A 24,192-nucleotide genomic window follows, 5' to 3' on the forward strand; every position below is an offset into this window, starting at 1 on the left:
CAAACTGATATTCATTAAAAAGGAGTGCAATAATATGTGTATGATCATCATTCACTCCTTACTGGATAAAAAATGCTAAAAATCTCTGAGGAAAAGTCACATCTAAAAGTTATATTGATAGTAGCAGTGAAAATTAACTATATGTATAAAATGTTCAGAAGAGTCATCTATTTGCACATCTGTTCCAGTATCTGCAATACATATAAAATGTTCTTTAATATCCCACTTTTCTTTATTCAGCAAAAATTACTAGCATTGCACTTTCACTCGGCAGTGTAAGGAATCTATTGCTGTAGTCCTGCAGTAAGATCCGCTAGTGAAGCACTATTGAACTTCATCTATGCTCCATTTTTCTATGATTGTGTGTGCTAGAGGTGTGACTTTTTAAATTATCTGTATTGTGGTATTATCTAGATACCTTAACCATGGACCAAAAGCCATTGTGGTATCTTGCACAAAAACACAGAACAAAAAACCAGTCCTTTCCCCAAGAGCTAGCAATCCATGAAGGTTCTTCTATACTGGGGTACCTTATTCTCCCTCCTGGACAGAAATAATGACCCCCTGGATGCACTTCTCATACATTCCTAAGGGCTGTGTGCAGATGAGTACAGATGTTTGTTTCCCTGGGGGCAAGTAGCAGTGTCATACCTTGTGCCACTGCTACTTGTCCCCAAGGAATGCCTATGCCACGTGCGCTTTGGTGTGCAGCAGGTTACCCGAGATAGGGTACGGGAGAGTGGGGCCAGCAACTGTACTAACCCCAGCAGCCTTACTTGGGATTTTGGGGGTCTCGGGGACCTGCAGCTGTGGCACTCCTCCAGCTGGGAGCCTGGACGGCAGCTAGAGTGTGGCTCTGGCCAGCCAGGCTCCGTTTTGGGTGGCACGTGCTACTGCCATGTGCGCCACCCCTTCTTTTTTTTGGCCTGGGTTTTTTGACTCTTGGATCTCCTTTCTATTTAAGGCCTATTTAATCAAGTCCTGTGCTGGTGGGAAGATTACTAAACCCCTCCCAACACACACCTTTGGCTTTTTTTTTTGCAGTATGTTATCCATTGCCATGCAATCATAAATACAGACCTGGGGTCAGAATGAGTTCTATACGGCAAAAAAGGTACCTGATGTATATAACTTACAATTTTTTTCAGTAAAACATTTTCCTAGTATAGGCAGCCACATGAGGAAATAACGTATTTTCTTGCATGCAACATACATTTCTTTTCCAAAAATAAGCTGCTGGAAATCAGATCGTGTGTTTTCATCAAAAATATTGTAACAAAAGTTCTTCTGCATGAGTCTGCCAGGGTCAGGTAAAAGAAAGTCATCCTGCACATGTGCCACAGGAGGCAGCACAGTGAGCACATGGAGTTCTCAAACTACTGGCTGTGGACACTTTTTCTTTCCCCTAGAAGTTCATGTTACAGAAGCTGAGAGGTGCTGCTGGTTGCCCACCCAGCTCACTTTGGGAACAGAAGAGGGATTGGGCATTTTGGGGTCAGCCAGCAGTATCTGTGATGTCCTGTAGCAGGAGGTTAACAGAGCAGCCATGATATTTTACTCCCTCAAAACTGCAGCTGTCTGTATTTTACCTGGGAAGATAGCAGGCTTATACTTGTTTCAAGGAAATATCTTTTTTTCTTTATTCTGCCTTTCAAAAATAAGGTGCATATTTTATTTGGGGGCAGGGGTGGGGTGGAGAAGGATTGTGGAGGTGTTGTATGCAAGAAAATATGGCATTTTTTCCCTCTGACAATCATTACTTTTAGAGTACTTTGAAAAACTAATGTAAACTGTTGGTTGATTAGTGATGTTATTATATGACTGTAACTACAGACATGGGCATTTCTGGGCTTTATATCTGCAAATTCTGTATTCAATATGCATTCAAATATTTGAGTAATTCAGTTGCACAGGACAAAATTCAGCACCAGCATAAGCAGAGTGCTAAAATGATTGTTCTGTTCTTGACAGGGCTAAATCTGTTCAAAAGCCCTTCATCTGCTATTTATAAATACAGTGCAATAGCTCCTACCTTTAGGCATCATATTTGCCGCTACCATTAACCATCACAGTATAATCATATTAGTTTTCCTTGATTGGATTTCTAATTAAATTGAAAGAGAAATAAACAAGAAGAGTGAAAAAGATCTTTTTGGATTATTAACTTGTCTGAGTCATACTCAGACCTGTACTACTTGTCATTTCGTCAGTTGTCATAAAGATACTTAGTTTAAAACAGAAATAACAAAGCATAGAGGGTGACATGGTTATGACATTGATTTCCAATTCAACTTCTGTATTTTACAAGCAATGATGGAAAGGGAAGAGCCCAGAATGCAACCCAACTCCATGCATGTTGCATAATTTTGGTCACAATGATATTAGAAAACACAATTTAAAAACAAACTCAAAACAGACATTTTCTTGTATTGTTCAAATGCTTGCCTTTCTAGAGGGCCTCAGAAAAACCCACGTTTTGCAAGGAGTTTAAGGCTTCACACTAAACATGTATCTTATCTTATCATCAGGCTTTCATAATATGAATATTTTCCAAGGCAACGTTTGTCACAGTATCCAGCTGGAGAAAAAGAGAAACATTCCCTTTTTGGTAAAATGTATATAAATACTCAGTTGCCATCTTATATTGCTAGGCTAACCCATGCAGGCAATTAAACTGTTAAGTGCTAAGAAAACATATGCATATAAAGAGAATGTGATTGAATTAAGGGGCATTTTATTTCTAGCCAAGAAAATTTCCCCTTGGTAATCACATGTAATATTTTCCAAAGCTGGGTAAACACAAAAAATATTCAGATGTTTCTTGATGTGGTGAGTTTCAAGTACATTTTAGAGTTTTTTTTCTTCCCTTGTAACATATTTTAAAAGCTTTGAGGTCTATGATTTTGGATCATTCTTTTACTAGCTGTTCAGTGCCCTCCTTTTCTTCAGAAGCACAATTTCCATTTTCCTAAAGAAACAAATGGCAATTCAGGACTTATAATGAATTGTACAGTGAACTGAGCCTGATGAGTTTGGTCTTCCAACAATTTTATGAAATCACTTTTGGGTGCAGAATGATTTTTTGGTCTGGCCTTTTGTGAACCACTTAACTACAAGCATTCAAGAAGCCCAAAGCAGAAGCAATTTCACTTTTGAGCTTTAAGCACCCAAGGTTAGGTTGGGATTAAATAGAACACACATTAACATTTGTCAGTGGCAGGGCAGGGGGGCTTGGAGCCTGCCTGCATAGCTGAAGCCCAGCAGGTAGCAGGGGCTCTTGCATGCCTCCCAGCATAGCCCTGCAGGCTCCCTGCCAGTGGTGATGCATAGGGGGTGTACAGGGGTACACAGGGGTGCACGTGCATCCCCTGAGAGTGCTGGTGCACCCCCTGACAGGCTGCGCTCCCTTAGGCGACGGGAAGCGGGGGCAGGCAGGAGCGCTGGTGCCCTACTTGAGAGCGCCAGCTGGGGAGTGGGGATGCCAGGTGAGGCACCACTGGCACTTTTGGGAGCACCGCTGGCAATTCCAGGAGCGCTGCTGCCACTTTCCAGTGGCGAGATTGGCCGCAGGGAAGAAGCTGCGCAACTGCTCATAACCCAGCACTGACCATGCCATGAAGTGACACATTCCACCTCCAAGCTGGGAAACCACCTATAAGTTTATCAGGGGTGACCACCGGGATCTGGGGGAACGTTTGTTCACCAGAGCACCCCAAGGGATGTCGAACGGTCACAAACTCCTGCAAGACCATTTCAGGCTGGACATAAGGAAGAATGTCTTTACTGTCCGAGCCCCCAAGGTCTGGAACAGTCTGCCAGCGGAGGTGGTTCAAGCACCTACATTAAACACCTTCAAGAGTAAATTGGATGCTTATCTTGCTGGGATCCTATGACCTCAGCTGACTTCCTGCCCTTTGGGCAGGGGGATGGACTCGATGATCTCTCAAGGTCCCTTCCAGCCCTAATGTCTATGAAATCTATGAAATCTATAAAACCCTGACTGCCTGGGTTCCTGCTGTGGGAGCCAGGAGGGCTGGGAACTGAAGTGTCTGGGCTCAGAGGGATGAACCTTCTCTGGTTCTCCAGGAGGAGAGGGACTGAGGGAGTTGGGGGTGGCGGGGGCGGGGAGGGGTGCCATTTGCTAGGGAGAATTCTCATTCCCTCTGTCTTACCTGCAGTGATGCTCATAAGGAGGTACTCTGCCAAATGGCACCCAGATTTATGCCAGGAAAAACCCTCAGTTGTGACTGTTGGTTACACCATAACTGTGGAGCTCAATAAAAGCTTTCAGTGTCTTTTAGGGTCTGTTTGGGTGCTGCTTTGCTTTCCGGTGGTTCTGTGTCAACACAGTAGCCTCTCTCAGAAAAACAATGCAACCTTGAGGGATGGGGCAGCCAGCTGTCAATTAACCAGATTTATGGTCCCACTCAATATAACAGACTGATAAGCTCCCAACAACAGTAGGGGAGACCGGCCCTGGCACCTCTGCCTCATGCCAGGCCAGTGGTGCACTGGCTGGGGGGGATGTTTGAAAGGACCACGGTCAGTGAGAAAGCATTAATAAATCAGTATCATCAGTATTCCATGTAGACAGTCATCAAGCCAAGAACACACTGAATATCAGAGTAGGTTGTGGCAACCTGCATCGAGCAAGTCTATCGGCGCCATTTTTCCATCAGCACCATTTTTCCAACATCATTTGCTCACTTCGTGTCTCTGTGTCACATTTTGGTTATTCTCGCAATATTTTAAACTTTTTCATTATTATTATATTTGTTATGGTGATCTGTGATCTTTGATGTTACTATTGTAATTGTTTTGGGGTGCCATGAACCGCGCCCATATAAGATGGCGAACTTAATCGATAAATGTTGTGTGTGTTCTGACTGCTCCACCGACTGGCCATTCCCCCGTCTCTCTCCCTCTCCTCGGGCCTCCCTATTCCCTGAGACACAACAATATTGAAATTAGGCCAATTAATAGCCCTACAATGGCCTCTAAGTGTTCAAGTGAAAGGAAGATTTGCACGTCTCTCACTTTAAATCAAAAGCTAGAAATGATTAAGCTTAGTGAGGAAGGCATGTCGAAAGCTAGGCCTCTTGCGCCAAACAGTTAGCCAAGTTGTGAATGCAAAGGAAAAATTCTTGAAGGAAATTAAAAGTGCTACTTCAGTGAACACACAAATGATAAGAAAGTGAAACAGCCTTATTGCTGATATGGAGAAAGTTTTAGTGGTCTGGATAGAAGATCAGTGCAGCGACAACATTCCCTTAAACCAAAGCCTAATCCAGAGCAAGGCCCTAACTCTCTTCAATTCTATGAAGGCTGAGAGAGGTGAGGAAGCTGCAGATGAAAAGTTTGAAGCTAACAGAGGTTGGTTCATGAGGTTTAAGGAAAGAAGCGTCTCCATAACATAAAAGTGCAACGTGAAGCAGCAAGTGCTGATGTAGAAGCTGCAGCAAGTTATCCAGAAGATCTAGCTAAGGTAATTGATGAAGGTGGCGACACTAAACAACAGATTTTCAATGTAGACGAAACAGCCTTATATTGGAAGAAGATGCCATCTAGGACTTTCATAGCTAGAGAGGAGAAGTCAATGCCTGGCTTCAACGCTTCAAAGGACAGGCTGACTCTCTTGTTAGGGGCTAATGCAGCTGGTGCATTTAAGTTGAAGCCAATGCTCATTTACCATTCCGAAAATCCTAGGGCCCTTAAGAATTATGCTAAATCTACTCTGCCTGTGCTCTATAAATGGAACAACAAAGCCTGGATGACAGCACATCTGTTTACAACATGGTTTACTGAATATTTTAAGCCCACCGTTGAGACCTACTGCTCAGAAAAAAAGATTCCTTTCAAAATATTACTGCTCATTGACAATGCACCTGGTCACCCAAGAGCTCTGATGGAGATGTACAATGAGATTAATGTTGTTTTCATGCCTGCTAACACAACATCCATTCTGCAGCCCATGGATCAAGGAGTAATTTCGACTTTCAAGTCTTATTATTTAAGAAATACGTTTCGTAAGGCTAGCTGCCATAGACAGTGATTCCTCTGATGGATCTGGGCAAAGTAAATTGAAAACCTTCTGGAAAGGATTCACCATTCTAGATGCCATTAAGAACATTAGTGATTCATGGGAGGAGGTCAAAATATCAACATTAACAGGAGTTTGGAAGAAGTTGATTCCAATCCTTATGGATGACTTTGAGGGGTTCAAGACTTCAGTGGAGGAAGTAACTGCAGATGTGGTAGAAATAGCAAGAGAACTAAAATTAGAAGTGGAGCCTGAAGATCTGACTGAATTGCTGCAATCTCATGATAAAACTTTAACGGATGAGGAGTTGCTTCTTATGGATGAGCAAAGAAAGTGGTTTCTTGAGATGGAATCTACTCCTGGTGAAGATGCTGCGAACATTGTTGAAATGACAACAAAGGATTTAGAATATTACATAAACTTAGTTGATGAAACAGCGGCAGGGTTTGAGAGGATTGACTCCAATTTTGAAAGAAGTTCTACTGTGGGTAAAATGCTATCAAACAGCATCGCATGCTAGAGAAATCATTCGTGAAAGGAAGAGTCAATCGATGCGGCAAACTTCATTGTTGTCTTATTTTAAGAAATTGCCACAGCCACCCCAACCTTCAGCAACCACCACCCTGATCAGTCAGCAGCCATCAACATCGAGGCAAGACCCTCCACCAGCAAAAAGATTACGACTCGCTGAAGGCTCAGATGATGGTTAGCATTTTTTAGCAATAAAGTATTTTTTAATTAAGGTATGTACTTTGTTTTTTTAGACATAATGCTATTGCACACTTAATAGACTAAAGTATAGTGTAAACATAACTTTTACATGCACTGGGAACCAAAAAATTCGCGTGACTTGCTTTATTGCGATATTCGCTTTATTGCGGTGGTCTAGAACCGAACCCGCAATATCTCCGAGGTATGCCTGTACTGTATTTAACAGTGTGCAGAGACTCATAACAGGGTGCACAACTTGGACATGCACACATATTCCCTGTGCTTGAGGGCATTAGATCAAGTGACATAAGAAGACAGACCCTAACTGCTCTTCTGCAGCCAGGTTTCTGGGCCTCTGGAGAACCTAACAGGCTGGGTACTGTGACATTGTGCACTGCACTAAATTTAGATAAGGGGTGGGGTGAATGGAAATGAAATAATCGGTTAGAGTGATCCTGTCTGAAATCTATTTCTATGGTGTTTTATCCCAACACCAAACAAGTCCTCCCTTAAGCACAACCTTGACAGAGCAGCATGGGTTAAGCTGAACAGGCTGAGATCTGGATACAGATGCTTCAAAAGAATACTGTACAAGATGAACATCTTGGACACCCCCCTGTGTGAATGTGGTTTCCAGCAAACAGCATGGCACTTAAATCAAAAGCTGCACTCTTTACAAATGCCTAGACAGGGTAGATGTAATCTGCACACTGAGCAAAAATACCAGACAGTGGCTCATTGCTGGCCAGAGGAAACAAGTGGGGGCAACTTGGAAACAGGGGCTTTGCTGCCTTAGCTCACTGGGAGTCTGGTGCAGGGCCAGTGTGGCACTCAGGCAGACCACAAGAGCTCTGGCCAAGGCTAGAGTGCCACCCTGGGAGCAGAGGGTGAGCAGGGTGCCATAATGTTCCATGGGATGTTGGCGGAATGCGACTAACTTGAGTTGGGATGGGATCTGAGATACAGGTTCATTACATTGCTTTAACATTCAGCAGTGAAGTCTGATACCACACCCATCTAGGGTTATCTTAGAGTGGAATCTGCCATTTTTACAGAGCTCTTTGTGCCCTAACCATCTCTTCAGTTGTGGATGTAGAGCATTTTCTGCGCTCCCAATGCACAATAAGTGTAACGTCTGTACATGGCCTTTGATTCTAAGAGGGACTGAAACAGCTGCCTTGGACATGTCATGCAGGGGAAGATCTAAGCTTAAAGGTGGTTGATCTGGCTAAAAAGAGACATCACCAAGTGAAGCTGATCAAGGTGTGGTGGGATGTATCCTGTCACAGCAAATGAACTTAACTGGGCAAAACACATCACCCATTATCCCACATCAGGCAGGAGCCTAATGCAAGATAATGGGTGATGTGTTCTCCTTGCCTGTGGATTTCCTGTGTCCTTTACTGCTCTGTGCCTCCTTGCAAGGACCTGGGTTTCCTGCCAACCTGTGCCCCATTGTAGAACAGTGTAAGTCATGAACGACACGTGCCCCAGAGGCTGGGGGGGCATGGTGACTGCCTGCAGGTGGTGGTGGCATGGTGGAGGTGAGCAGGGACCACCTGCAGGTGGCCATGGTGACATCAACAGTGAGGGCAAAGCATCCCTGTTATGTAATTGTTTATTGGGACAGTTCTGGTAATTAGCAGGACAGTTATAATGAGGATCTGAATTAATTTAAAGTGATTGGTCCTTTCAAATATTACCAGTGCTTGAATTTGATTGATTAGTGTAGATGGGTAATGACTGGACCATCACATGATTGACAGGTAGCAATTTGAATGTTATACATTCTGTCTAGTGCAGGGTAAGCAGGCTCTTTAGGGTCCACAGAGGCTCTTTGGGGTCAGTAGTGGCTTTTCAGGGTTGTCATGGATGGGGTTGGAGCTCACTGAGACTTGCTCTGCCTTCCGCTCTCTCCCTCTTTGATTGATGTATGTAACTGAGTGTGTGAGTATAACTAGCATACAATGGACTTAGCGTTTGAGTTGTGTTGGTTGGTTGAAACCCAGTTTGTTGTTGAGCGAGTGAGAACAGTATGTGTGGGACAGTGTTTGGGAGCAATGACCAGAGGGTCCTGATCACCTGAGCACTAGTCGGCCACTCAACTGTGTCATCCTGTCGTGTCAGTCAGACAAAGTATCACCCCTCCCTTTTCTGAAATGCTTAGTACGCACCTGCGTGTAAGGGAACAGCACAGAAATCCTCAGGGGTGTGAGGCTGCAGAACAGGCCTCCCTGCCTGCCAGCTGTCTAGGATGATATAATCTGCCACCAGGTGACAGACTGGTGTTGGGTTCTTTAACTGTATATTGTCTGTATAGTGTTTATACTACTGTTGTTGTAGTACTTTGTTGTAGTTGTTTTTTGTCATAATATACTCTTGTTGTTAATTTTACATTTGTGTGTGTGAAGTTTTCATTTGTAATGTTTGTACCTCTGGTTGGGGCTGGGCAGTAGGCCAATTTCCAGAGGGAATTTAACTCTTTGGTGTCCCTCAAATCTAATAGAGAGGTTGGTAGGGTATAGAGGCTTAACAACCCTCTGTGTATGTTTGAGAACATGGGTGGGTGCCTGAAGTGATCCATGGGGATCTCTGTTTTATTGTTGTGTCCTTGCCATCTTTAGCCTGCTCTTCACCACATGGAGGCATGGGCCCGTATGGGTCTTGGTGTGGAGGCATGGGGCACCATGAATTACCCAGGTCCCAAACCACCCCACTCCTCCTTGCCAGGACCTGAACTGACCTGTGCCTCTGTGTACAGCATGGGGTGGTACAAGTCTCCATATGGAGGCATGGGTCCAGATGCCTTCATATTGGGACCCATGTGCTTTCCCTGGGGGTCTCTGTAAGCAGGGAATCCCAACTTCTCTTACTTACAGAGAGGCACCCTGAGACTTGAGGGGCCCAATCCTACTTGAGGGCCCTTCAAGCCCTTGGAGCACTTGTTTGGGACAACTGAAGAGTGCAGGCAGCTCTGGGTTGCCTGAACTTTCCTACCACAGTGCCATCGATGTGGCATGACACAGGGTAAGGACATTGCTCACCATTTGTGTCACCCTAAAAATATTTATAGCAGCCCAAATGTGATGTCAGAATACCTCTGTTTCATGGAGTGCTGGTTTAGGCTACAGCCAGGGTCAGGACAACAGCTGAGGTAACTTTTAAGTGGAGCCATTTTGAAATCAGAACTCAAACAGTCACTACCTTTGCTCTATAGCTAACTTGCACACCACCATTGTGTTGGTTTTAATGGATCAATGGTCATCAATGGTTGGTTGTAATGAATCAATGCTGAAGGAAACTGGACATAAACCAAAAATTTTTCCTCATAGATTATAACGTCCAGTTATCACCACCTTCAAAAATTCTGTGGCTGGATGCTAGCTTGGGTGCCAGGAACCAAGAGGATCCATGAGGAACTGCCAGAACACCACAACTCTGCACCAAGCAGCACTGCCAGGACCAGAAGGATAGTATGGAAAAATGTACCATGGGCAGTCATCTTTCACCATTCTCCTCTCTTCTCTTCCTACATTCTCAGTTGCAGACATAGGAACAGAGTGGATAGGTGGACAGTATCACGAGTACAAGGAGTTCTGGGAATCATAATTTTCTAGTCTAGCAATGGAGTCTGCTGCTGCTATGGAGAAACTTTCACCCTATTTTTTTTTATTGCTGGAGCCCAAGTCCAAAGGACAGGAACATTCTGAATTCAGCAGTAAAAAATGGGATCAATTCTTCTTTCAGCAGCTCTACTACCACTCTATAAAACTATGACTCCCAGAATGTGCTGGCAATGTGTGTCATAAAGGGAGGCAGTAATGCAGGCAGCAGTGAGGCAAGGAATAGTTCTGTGGTGAGGTGCCACCCCTACCTCCCTTTGGCGCCTTCCTCTTAGGTTGCAGCTGGGGCACTTGCCCCACTTGATTACCCCGTGTTATGTTACTGGCCAGGACAATTCAACTAGAAGCATGAGGAGTACTTTAGAGTGAAGAGATATTGGGATTTGCAAGCTGGTCTTCCCTATTCCTCCACTCCAATATGGTCTACTATGTAGAGATACCCAAGATAGTTCAGGTACAGATAGCAACATATCACATAAGTATGTCACTGCCCAGACTAATGTACTCTGCCTCTCAGCAAAGCTAATTCAATCACAAAACATGCTGTAATAACATGGTTATACTGGGTGCATCTACATACATAGGCAACTAGTAGGGAAGGGCACGGGGCGTGTAGTATTGCAGTAACTATAATTGCTTTGACTGCTTATATAGTTACTTTTCTATGTATAAAATGAAATATTTAAGCATTAATATAAAGTTAATCTTGTTATGATTTACTTTTGATAACATTTTGATCAGTCATTATTAGTGTTCTGGAATTAACCATCTATTTTAAAGTTCCTATTGCTTAGCATAAATGTATTTGACATATTGGTCTCATGATTTTAGCTATATTTGACCTATTGGTCTCATGATTTTAAAACTTAAATCTAGTATAAGGAAAATGCTTATGCAAGATTTGTGGCGTGTCTGGTGCATGTGGAAAGAGGTAACAAAAGAGTAAATAATGGATGTATGTGTCACAGGGCACTAAGATGCCTGCTCCTTTAAGAGCAGAAACTGCCTGGGGAGAGGGCCCTAACAGCCAGACAGAAGCCCACAGGTGCAGGTTACCATGGCAACAAGCTAACGAGTAACTTAGCTTTCACCTGCACCTGCACCTGCCAGGGCCAAAACCAGCAGGAGTTAGTTCTCTGGCAGCAGCCAGGGGAAGGAATCTCCAGGGAAGAATTGCCCAGGGATGCAGTGGCTGCCTGATATGCTGCATACAGGGCTAATGGGGCTCCAGGAGCTCAATAGGTACCCTGGCCTACAAGGCACTTTGTGCTGGGGGGAAGCTTGACTTTTTAAAGGGACAGAGCATACCCTGAACTGTTTATATTATGTTATAGCCTGGGGGCTCATATTTTAGTTCCTGTTTTACCGGTGGATCAGGCTGAGGCTATTGGGAAAGGAGGAGGCCTCACTGGGGGCCCACTATGGTATGGAACCCCAGTGCCAGAGAGGGCTCAGTAACAAGGGGCTGCGGAGAGCCCAGCACCAGAGGGGGTGCAGAGACAAGGCTGCAGAGAGCCCAGCGCCAGGGGGCACAAAGAGACAAGGTGTGAATACCATCTGTGAGGCTTGGGGCATGGTAAAGGGGCGGTTTGGAGCCATGCATCGAGGCTATAAGGCTGAGGGTGCTCCATGAGGCAACCATTTTGTGCAGGACCCAAAAGGGGTCCAAGAACCCACAGGGTTCAGTGGGTTCCATCAGGACCGTGTCCAATGTAAATTCAAGGGCAGCCTCCCTATTTATTATAATTACATCGAGACATGTCAGAAGAGAAAAAGGGTGCCAGTTGGGCAAGACTGGTACAGTCACAGAGCCCTAGGGGCATCATGGCCATCCCTGGGGACCCCATTCCGTGAAAGTATGTAAGAACATGAAGGAAGGCAGTCCTCTTGCAGTAGGTGAAAATAGCCTTTTGTGGTTTAATGGTTAAAGGCTGAAGGCTGCAGCGACGTCGAGTCAGGAGTTAAGGACTACCAAATACTAGATCAGGGTAGGCAATGTTTTATGGCTGGAGTGCTGAAAAACACCACGATGCCTACCTTGGAAGGTGCCGGAGTGCTGACATAGCAGAAAAACAAAATGAGGGCAAGGGGTACATGGAAGGATGCCCTGCTTGTGCCCTTTGCCACCCACCCTAAGCCCCTGCCCCACAGCCCAGGCTCTGTGGCTGCCAGCAGCTAGCTCTGGGTAGCTGCTAGAGCCTGGGCTGCTCCCAGCAGGGCTTGCAGCATCCCAGTTGCCTGCTGAGAGCAGCCTGGGATCCCAGCTGGCAGCAGCTCCCCAGAGCCAGGGCCAGCTGCAGCCGGGAGGCTCCAAACAGCTGCACTGTCCTGCTGTCTGCCCCAAGGTGCCCGTGCAGTCACCGCCAGCATGGAACTGATGCCGGTGCTGTGCAGCCTGGCGCAACTGTTTACAGCCTGCCCGCTGCTTGCTGCAACTGCCCAGAGCCTGGGCTGGCTACAAACAGCTGCACCGGGCTCATCACCTCTGTGCCAGGAGCAGGGAAGAGATCAGGGCTGTGCTACCTCAGGCCCCTCCCCCACTGCCTGCTCTGAGGAGCACCTCCACACACCTGTGCACAGCTGATGCCGGAGCCCAGCACAGCTGTTTGGAGCCTCCTGGCTGCAGTTGGTCCCGACTCTGGGGAGCTGCTGCCAGCTGGGATTCTGGGCTGCTCCCAGCAGGCAGCTGGGATGCTGCAAGCCCTGTTGGGAGCGGCCTGGGCTCTGTCACTAGCAGCAGCTACCCGGAGCTGGGGCTGGCCGTGGCGTGCCAAGCAAAATGGCCTCACGTGCCACGCTCGGCATGCATGCCAGTGGTGCCAACCCCTGTACTAGGTCATGCTTCACCCTGATGGCTGAAGACCACAAGCAATGACCCCACTGAAGATTGCAGACCACAAAGCCAGAAGATCATGTCCTACCAATCCCAGCCTGCCAAAAGGACACAGAGAGTGACCTTCATGTCTGACTCAGTGGAATCCATAGGCTTGTATGGACAGCTCTCACCATAAGGAATGAACATAAAGACAAGGCTTTGGGTCTTTCCACCTGCAAAAAAAAGTTTTGGGCGTGCCTAACAAGACTTGACTCTAGCCCTCATGGTCAGTCTGGTCAGTCACCAGCTTTAGAACTTGGTAACACCTTAATCTTTGCAGGACTAGCTATCTGTGTGCGTGCGCGCGTGCGCGCTTGTTTCTTTGAATGAATGAGTATGCATGGGAATGAGTAAAGTAAATAACCTTACTGTTCTTTATTCTTTTCATGTTGCATGTTTTATTTTCCAATAAATGCAGTGTTGTGTCTTCTCCCCTGATAAGATTCCTGCTTGCTTTTAATTCACACTGTATGCCCTATGCACACAACAGGAGGCATATGCCCCCCCCCATCCCAACAGGGCTGTCCCCCCACTGCCAGCGCTACCTTCTGTGGGAACTCACCATCCCTATCTCAACCACTGCTGCCAGCTTCTGCAGGTGCTTCCGCAGACTTAGGAGGCACCAATAGCCCATGTCTCCATGTGTGCTTTACTGCAGAGTTAATTAATTAGCATCACTGTCTACACATGTGGTGTTTTTAGGTTTCAGTAAACTAATTAACTCCACCTTAGTACTTGTGTCAGGCAGTACTATCCTTTCCTACAGTGAAATGCACTCAAACTCCCGCTAAATGGTGACCGGGACTGGCTGGGACATGGGGGTGCTACAGTGCAGGGGCTGCCTGCTGGCTAGTCCTGCACTGTAGCACCCTCATGCCCCAACCAGCCCTTCCACAGCATGTTGAGCTGGGGCAGAGCAGCTCTGGGCTGGCAGGCTGACCGCCCCTCCCCCCCCCCCGGCCCTCTTCAAGTTGGGGATTATCCGCCCTGGCTCAACATGCTGCACTCCCAAGTACAGATGTAAATACTGCACCTGGGAGCAATAAACTCCAATGAGAACTGTGCTGAAGTTTATTCAAGTGCATTAATAAAAAGTGTAGATAGGCCCACTGCTTTCAATACTGGAGCTGAGTCACTCAGTTACCTTGGATATCTCTATGCAACACAGCCTTGTGCTGTGTAAACATATTAATAATACTGATCTCTGAAATTCAACTTTCTTAATCACTAAATCAATGGCAAATTAAGAGCTAGATTCACCAGTACACTTTGACTGCCTCGGTGATTCAAAGAGACTGCAAACTCCACTTAACTACCCTGTGTACTTTCGTTGCTTACTGTTGCTGTGGCGTTCCAAGGAATCTATCACTGAAATGTAAAAATAATAATAATTATAAAATGAATTTAAGGTTGAAAAGCATTGCATAATAGACCTTTGCTTGGGTTTCTTGTTTAGCAGTTGTTTTTAGGACGTTTAACATTTCTTTTTTAAAAAAAGCTTATGACATTTCTGCGGCAGGAGGAAAGGGGAAACCAAAAACCTATGATAAAACAGAGTTCTGACTTGTACTGACATCATGAATAAAAAAAAAAAGAACAGTTGAATGTAGTCTGGGACAACACACACCAATGTCCTTCTTATAATGAGATTTTTTTTTCATAGTTTCACTATATGACATAGTTTATATTGTCTGGGCGCATTTTCATATATTACTAGACCTGCATTTTTTATTCAAACCTTGCAGGGCTTCTGATGTTTTATTTGATAACTGAAATATCTCTTTAATATTTTTGCCCTCACAGATGCACACTTTCAGTCTTTATTCTGTTTTGGCTTGTGCCGCCTGGGCTCAGCTGGGTGAATGGAGTCAGAGCCTGGGCAACTTGTCAGGGAGGCAGAGGGGGGGTGGGGCACAATGTGGGGCGGCAGGGCATGGGTGGGACAGGTGCAGGCGGGGCACAGTAGATCCTGGGGCAAAAAGTGATCTTCACCATAAATAGGTTGGAGACCACTGATTTATATAATACAAACCACAAGGTCTTTATTGAGTGTCACTTAGTGTCCTTCATGGTTGCTCATGGAAGAGGGCACAATAAATCTCTTCCCAATCTCCCACCCCTGTACTGGAACAGGCACAACTTCAGCTGGGATTTTACCATGCAAGTGCAACAGATTCTGATCAATATCAGAAAATATGTTCTTAGAGTAAGATCTGTAAGTCTGTTTCCTAAGGAAATAACGAAGTCACTAAAAACTGGACAGTTCAAAGTATTAAAAATACTGATGGCAGGTAGCATCCTGAATCAATAGGGAGATGAGAAGATTACTTAAACAGAAGTTTTTTTTCCCTCAGTTAAAGTGGTAATTGGGAGGTCAATAAAATAGCCACACTAATACAGAATTACCTAGAGCACACTTTGAACACTGCTTGCCAGAAAATAGGGTGACCATAGATCCTGGTTTGGCTGGGACAGTCCCAGATTTTGGAGGCCAGTTCCAGCCAGCCAGCACAATTAAAATGAGTGTACTGGGCACAGGGCATGGGTCAGGGAGGAGGTGTGGCACAAGCTGTGAAATAGGAAGCCCTAGCAGACAGGAAATTGCCCTAAAATAGGATAGCTTAATTAGTAGAATGACCATTAAAAATGGGATATGATTGTTAACACCTGTGAAGTAAAGAACAATGGGTCATTAATTGTCCATTGATTCCCTTAGCTCCCTGAATAGTAATAACAGAGCTGCACCACACTGCCCTGCCTCCACCTCTTCCTTCAACAGTGCTGCTGACTTGGGGGGAGGGGACAGCAATGTCCTGTATTTCACACTGTCCCATATGGTCACCTTAGTGTAAAACAAGCTTTTAAAATCTATTTGTAGCCTGACATCCAGGTATAACAGCAGTTCACCTCGAGTTGGCTGGGAATTTACATTTTTTCCCCTAATTTTAAGTGTGACACTGCTTATTAAAAGTGTCGAGCAGAACAATTGGAGAACCTGAAGTTTTATATTTGTTCACCTCCCCTGCCCCTGCCAAAAGAAAGGATCCTAGAAAAAGCTCACACAAGCTCCACACGTTATTTTACCCATGGCTTAGTGGTGACTTGGGTCAGCTGGTTCAGCCTCCGTATCCACGGACTTTTAGATCTGGTTCTGTGGCAGGGTTTTTCAGGATATACTCTTCTGTCTACTGTGAACTGGACTTAAACCATCAAACTCCTTTCATGTGCATTACTTAAAATGGTAAGTTTAGTAACAACTTGAGGTCACTATGGAATAAGTAGAAGTGGCTCAGAAGGAAAAGAAGTAAAAATTTCTATATCCTACTACCAGTTTCCTGGGCCACACAGTTCCCTGTACAGAGCGGAATTGTAAAAGCTGGTTTATTTTGGGTGACAGCAACTCATGGTTTTTCTGTGTAGTTGTTCCTGCTTTTAAAGTATCTAAGGAAGACTACAAAAAAGAGAAATCAGCAACATAAGCCTCAGCTGGAGTGGCATAACTCTGAAACATTTAGAGGGTACTTAATGGCAATTGAGCACTCTTTAACTAACAACTGCTCTCATTTTAAGTACCTTTATGCTGCTTTTAAAGTGACATGACAGATCCCTTAAAAACTGCTCTAAAATCTGCTTACCAGAGGCATAGCTAGCTATATTGGTCCCCTGGGCAGAGCACAGTAGGATAGGCTCACTCTATTTTGGTTGCTGCTGCTGTAATATGGGCTCAGGCATGGGTGACTGATATTACCTTAGTTAGGAGGGGCATGTGCCCCTCAGTGGCCAGTCAGCGACCGGGGAAGGGGTCCCCCCACAGCCAATCTTCCAACCTTGGCTGTGGGGGATTCCCCCCAGTCAGCAATCTCACTGACTGACAGGGGGGGTCCCCCCCATGGCTGATCGCAAAGCATCTGTGGCACTCCCACTCCCCAGCCGGCGCTCCCACCTGCCCATTGCCTGAGCAAGGTCAGGGGGTGCACTGGCACTCTATGGCAGCCCTTACAGCGTGGGCTCCCAAGAGGACATTCTGGTACCTTCTGAATCAGTTTTGGGCCTATGCCATGATCACCCACTTCTGTTGTTTCCTGCTGTTTTTAGAAGCTCAGCAAATAGATTGTAAGAGCTACTGTAGCTCCAGATCCTGGGACTATTAGTTCTAGTGCTTGAACTCAGACCCAGCTTGCCTAGGAGTAGCTGGGACAGACAAATGTCTTAGGGTTGAGCTTGCTCAGTGCAGATGGAATACTTGAGAAATTAAACTCTGAAGTCCTAGCAATCCTCTACTGAGTATGTGTGAATGATACCTTTTCAAAGCCTACATACTGGCCAAATTTGGGCAGGTTTTCAGAGGTCACAAAAGGCAAAACTTTGACAAAGGCCACCTATTTGCCAAAGGTCAATGGTTAGACACAATCCCATTTGAGAGTCCAGAGAGGTAACTGGGGAAAAAAACAAGCATTAACTTTGAATAGCAGAGGCACAACAAGTTGGTACTGTGTCCTGTCAAGTACTATGCCCTGCCCCTTCCCTCCTCCAGCTCCAGCACTGGCTCTGACACCAAGGAGGACAGAACAACAGTAGCGGTGAAGAAGCAGCAGCTGGAGGTTTGTGTCACCTCCTCTTTCTGGCACTGACATGTGTGTTGAGTAGCCAAAAAACACCAGTTTTTGGCAGACAAAAAAAAAAAAAGAGGTGACATCTCCCCCAGATGCTCTTGCACCACTGCTGATTCTCTGCCCTCCCTGCTGCTGGAGCTGGAAACACTGCAGGGAAGTTGCAGGGTGTGGGAGCAGGAGATTGGGGGAACAGGAGGATGAAGCATGCTCTTTCCTGCTCCCCCCGGCTCCATTCCAGTCCCCTCCTTAGACAGCACCTGGGGCTCATGCCCCACTCACCCACCATTATGCTACTGTTGAATAGTGCCCATGCACAGTATTACAAAGCCTTGAAGCACTGATGCTTACATAACAAACAAGTCAAAATATCTCAACACTTTTATGTTCTAAAATTCCCCCAAAACAAAAGCTAAACATATATTTTAAATTCTTATGTGCATCTATGTATCCATGAACATGACAGAAATATGAAAGGAAAATTCAGTAAACCTGGAAGGAACTTTCATAACACTGGTAAAAGACTATACATTTCATCTTCCCTTCATTTTACTTTAGAGTCTGCCATATGCAGCAAAAATATTCTAGGCGTTTTCACACTGCACCAATTACAGAGAGTGATTTTTTCCTTCAGCATTTCTCAAACCATATGTAGGCCTAGCTACATTAAAGTTGTACATATTTTTGTCATGCCTAATGGGATTTAATTTTTTAAAAAATTTGTATAAAAGTTTCTTTTGGAAAATAAACCAGCGCTAAGGCAGCTTGAGAAATTAGCATAGATTCTTACCCTTCATGTACTGTTTAGAGTAAACATTAATTTGTAATTTTGTTTTTTCTAGTTCCATAGTATCTTCTTTAATTATTTTTATGCTGACTGCATATTTATAATTTTCACATTTCTCATACTAGGAACACAGCTTTACATAGCAGCATATTAATAATGTAGGTGCTGTTTCTTATTCTAGAGGAGTAAAGAATTCTTTTATAGTGCTCAGAACTGGTATTACATAAGAACTGAATTATAGAGGCATTTGCAACAACTCTACTGTTAAGACTTCATTGAGATTATACTTAAAGCACAAAACTCGCTGTGCTTATTTTCCATATTTGGCACTATAATTCTTTAGATAATAACTAACTAGTTTTCTTAAGTGAAATATTTGCTAACTTTTGCAAAAATGAGCACTTCTCTTAAGTTTTGAGAATCCATGCAGACTTCTCTTTGACTAAAGTTCCCTCTGCTTTGGAGTCTGAATTGTTCCAGACGCAAAATAATTGTAAGGACCCTTGAACCTTTTAATCAACTTTCTTAATGTGACCGATTTTGGAGTACATGACCATCTACTATTTTCTGCCCTAACATGCAACTTCTTGTTTCAGGCCACACTTAAAACATAATCTCGATGAAATATTTCTGTCTGTGTGAATATACAGAATAGTTCCCATTTTTGCTTGAGAGTCTCAGAAAGAAGCACAAAATATCTCAAATATGAAATCTTCATTTGCTATTAATGGGTAGGAAAAGGAGCTAACTGGAAAATCATTCATTTTGATCCAAACTCTTCATCAATCAATTCCTTATTACCCCAGGAGAGTCATCTTTAAAACAGTTCATCACTAACCTGGCACCAGGTGCAGGACCAGTGATTTTGACTAGAGTCCAATTAAGAAATACTGAAACATAACGTAGGATTTTAAACCAAAGAAGAGAGTAATGGTGGTGTAAACAAGACATTACTAATATGAAGAACTAATGGCAATATATAAAAGCTAATTGGATTCAACATTTAATTTGTTTTCTGAGCACGGTTATGAGTTCTGCTTAAACAATGTCAACACTATATGAAAGCACAATAATTCACACAAGTAAAATGTAAAATATAACTGAGAGATAACTATGTGAAGGCAGCATTTACATGTACTATTGTCATCAATTAAATAAATAGATGCCCCAAATTACTTGTCTAATAAGCGGCCTGATTTTAAGAGTTAATGAGGACCGACAGTTCCCATCAAAGTTGATGGGAACTGTGGGTATTCTGATGACAGGTATCCAAGTACAGGTTTTGTTGACTGATTTTATGCACCCAAGTTATAAAAATGTGGCTTGTACATAAACTCTTAGATTACATTTTGTGGAGCATAGAAGTCAACAAATAAATTAATGATTAAAAGATTATTCTCTGTGTATATGGCATGTATTGCTTGGCACTGATTTGGAGTCGGATACAATTTTAGTCCCACAAAGATATGTATCTGCAAATTTTGCAGAAGTGTCACTATCGGTAAAAGATATTGTGCCAGAATCTGAGAAGGATGACAAGTGGTTTCACTTACCTGTACTGAACATATACAAGTCATCAACAGTTTTTCCATAGAGAACTCCACCACAGACATAGATGCTTTCCCCTACTACTGCTGAACTGTGTCTAAGATTCTGCGGTGCAACACCAGTGGTTTTTATCTTTTGCCAGGTTAAAGAACCTAAAACGAAAAACAAATGTAAATTTTAAAGGATTTCCTCTACGTTCACCAACTGGGAAAGCATAAAAAGGTTTCTCTTCGCTTTTGATGATACAGATCCTCTTTAATACAGGATTTCTGTAAAAAAAAAAAAAAAAAGTGGCGAAAATATATCAGGTCTGTCACAGTGTGTGGTGCATGTGTTAGCTAAAGAGAAGAACTCTTCTTTGGGTCTCTACTGGATTTTGGTGAATTCAAAGACAATTCTGCTTTCCGGACCTATGACTTTCACACGCCCCCTCTCTAGTGCTCTGAACTAGGCCTGTGCGAAGCCACTAGTATTCATTTTGGATTTGGATCCAGATGATTTGGGGGACAGTGATTCAATTTGGTGATTCGAATCACTGTCCTGAATTGATTCAGAGATTTGGCTGCTGCTGAATTTTCAAATCACCCAGGCCCAACCCCCACCCGCTCTCCCAGGCCAGCAATGGCTGCCCCGCCTGCCCCACCTCCTGGCTCTTTGAAAAAAAGCCCCTACTCACCAGGTGCTGCTAGGTAGGGATGGGGGGCAATCCTTGCTGCCCCCCACTGCCCCATGCTGCATGGGGGGGCTCTGCACAAGCCCCCCTCCTTCATGGCTGCCCTGCTTGCCCCAGCTCTGGCCCTTTAAGGAAAAAAAAGGGCAAAAAACCCTGGGTTCACCAGTTTCTGCCCCCTGTGATGGGTTGATCCTTGCTGCACCCCCATTTCCCTGTGCCACATGAGGGGCTCTTCCATGAGCTTGCTGAAGCCCTGAGGCCACTGTAGGAGCTGGTGAGTTCTGGGTTTTTGTTTTTTTTTTCTTAAAGGACCAGAGCTGGGCCAGGCAGGGCAGCCATGGGTAGGCTGGGACAGTGGGAGGAGGGAGAGGGGGAGGCAGGGGATTATGCAGAGCCTGCCATGTAGCGTGGGACAGTGGGGGGCAGCAGGGATTGCCCCCTCTGCCTGGCAGCACCAAGTGAGTAGGGTTTTTTTTAAAGCACCAGGAGCGGGGATGGGCGGGGCAGCCATGGGGGCAGCTGGGGAAGCAGTCAGGGGATGGGGCCTGGCAGGGGTCCCCCCCATGGCCCCTCCCCCTCTTCTAGCCCCCCCTCCCCTGGCCCCTACTTACCAGCTCTGAATCCAGCTCCAGCTCCCTGCTGTAGCAGGTGGGGACTGCCTGAATCATTGAAGCTCTCTGAATCTTTTCTGAATATTTGGAAACCTTCAGATTAATTCGGACCTTTTTCTTGGTCCCCTGACTTGATATGGATTTGAAGATTTGGCCACTGTATTGGGCTGAATCTCCTCCAAACCAAATCAGCACCCGAAGCTTCGCACAGCCCTACTCTGAACCCCTCCTTGCCACGTGCACTCAGATGAGGCTGGAGCTTAGAGACAGCCGAGCATTCTAGACAGCAGGAGAGTGGAGTATCCCATTCTAAGGCCAGGGAAATATGATCATCCTAACCACAGTATAAATGTTCTGGCTATTTGGAGAGGTAGATATCTAGACCTAAACTGAGGAAGGAGTCTAGTATAGGGTCTAAGACTGATCCAGTGGTTCTGATCCTGCAATAGAATCTGTGCAGATATGGCAGGACTTTGCACAAGTGCTGGGGTCAGCTACCTGGTTCAAATAGCGGGATCTGAGCCTATGATGAAAAGTGACAAAAAAGAGTAGGAGAAAAGGAAGCACTGAAGTAGTTTTGGTGAGGGAAGATGTTCCATACAAATGGAAGAAGGGATAGTTAGAATTCATGAACATCCAAAAAGTCAAAACTGCAGGAATCATCTTTTGCCTGTTATGAAAACAATTACAAGATCTGTACTATAAATGCTTATAAAGCAACAGGCTTACATCAAGCTAATTTATCAGTTGCTTCCCATTCACTGTTACCATATTTACCCAAATTAAAAGATGACCCTGAATTTTAAGGACCCCCTCACCCAATTATTAGATTCTAGACATGCAATATTTGTTTTAATTTTCTATGTCTAGAATCTAGTTATTGGACAGCCCTCTTAAATTCATCCATTCTACACTGCCACAGTGAAAGCAGTGGCAGGGAAAGCAGCTACTAGAGGAAAGACAGCTTGCCCCATGCCCCTTGTGCCCCCTATGCCTACCTTCCTGTTGTTCATCCCACCCTAGTGTTTCCCCCTCCTACCACTTATCCCCTTCTTGTGTCTGTTCCCTTCCCCCTTACCTTTGCAGTTGCTCTTGCTCTGTCTCTGCTCGGTGCATGGAGCACCCCACGAGGCAGTAGTGGCATCTCTAGTTTCAGCCTCCAGCCCCAGTTGGGGTCAGGGCTGGAACTGCAGCAGGTCCCCTGCTGCTCTGTGCACCCCTTCCCCATGTTCTCCCTGCTCTGTTCCTACCTTTCCCATGCTCCCCCTGCACAGCATGCCCTTTCCCCACTCCCCTTTCCTGTGTTTCTCTCATTCCATGCTCCATGTCTCACCACCCTATGCATCCCTTCCCCTGTGCTCTTTCCCTGTACTTCCCTCACTCTGCACCCCTTTCCCTGCAATCCTCCCACCACTCTTTCTCCCATGCTCCCCACACATCATCTGCTCTTTCCCCATGTTCTCCCATGCATTCCCTATCTGCTGCATGAACTACCCTGGCTCTACCCAGAACCACAGCAGCTGCTTGTCTGCCCATAGTCAAATCTAAAATGAGCCCCTCCCATGCTGAACGGGGGGAAAAACCTTGTCATATATTTGAGTATGTATGCTAAGTACTTTGCCACTGTTTTCCCAGATTGGTACCAAAGTGGCCTATATTTTGATTGATCAGGATGTGTACAGGATGTGTCTGCAAAGAGTCTCATGCTAGGAGTCTAAAAGGTTCATAGACATAGGAGCTATACCTCTTGCCTTAGTATGTTACCTCTGCCATCTCTTGGATAGCAAAGGACGTGCTGAATATGAACTCTGCCTGCAGTGTTCCCCTTACTTGCCCCCCACAGCTGTAGCTTTTGGACATATGCCCAGTGCAGCCTGAGGCCTGAATTTAATCCTATATTTCCTTTCCATAAGCTAGTGCAATGGTAAGTCATGCATCAAGTTGATTGAACCTAGCTAATATTCTGACACTTCTTTCAGAGTGATAGATTTTATCCATGTGGCTCAGCCTCTGAATGAAAAAAAAAAAAATCAGTGAAAGCTGAAAAGAATTTAATTCCTTAAAAATGCAAATACATGATGTAACATGTCACCTTGGTGAACAGTGCTAGCAAAATTCTTAGTCTCAATGAGCCAAAGATATATAAGAATTTGAAGACAAAGATACTTTGAACAACAATTAAGGAGAGGTGCAAGAAAAACATTAAACACTAAGGGCCAGATTCTGTTCCACCTATTAGGTGGCTAAGAAGACTTGGGTATCTACATGCAATTCTATTCCATCCTATTCAAGTCCTGAAAATCCATTAATATATCTACTGTTGTGACACCATTATCTTACCTTTAAGTTTGATCCATAAAAAGTAGTGAACAGGGGTGTCACCGACGGGCCTTCTTGTATCGTTCCAGGGACCACTGCCCTCCTGGTTGTTGGCTAATCCCCGTCTGGACCTGGTTGTCACCGTGGGTGTTCGTTCTCCCGTCGCCAGCCCCGCTCTCGCATGCCATGACTTGCTGTTTCCCTAGTGGGCGGGACTAGTTCACAGGTCCCTCAGTGGCCCAGGCTTGGCCCGCTGGTTGCATACGGGGCTCCTCCACCCGTCCACCCCAGCCTCACGTCACCTGTGGGCTCTGCTCTCCCGTGCCTGCTCTGTGCTGCTTCTGCAGGCCTCCAACACGTCCTTCATTCTTGATCCCACCATTAGGGGATTTCCC

The 24,192-nt window shown here is 45.0% G+C and overlaps 1 long non-coding RNA gene across 2 annotated transcripts in view; it reads right to left on the reverse strand.

Annotated features, from left to right (window-relative positions):
- Nucleotides 1-24,192, reverse strand: part of LOC149868428 (uncharacterized) — a 116,597-nt gene that overhangs the window by 39,083 nt on the left and 53,322 nt on the right. For both annotated transcript variants that reach the window (XR_016440988.1, XR_016440989.1), the window contains exon 4: nt 20,200-20,346. This is a non-coding gene — a long non-coding RNA (uncharacterized LOC149868428). The remainder of the gene's footprint in view (nt 1-20,199; nt 20,347-24,192) is intronic.

The sequence above is a fragment of the Crocodylus siamensis genome, chromosome 3, assembly GCF_052110815.1.
Source record: "Crocodylus siamensis isolate JL-2025a chromosome 3, ASM5211081v1, whole genome shotgun sequence".
Classification (NCBI taxonomy): domain Eukaryota; kingdom Metazoa; phylum Chordata; order Crocodylia; family Crocodylidae; genus Crocodylus; species Crocodylus siamensis.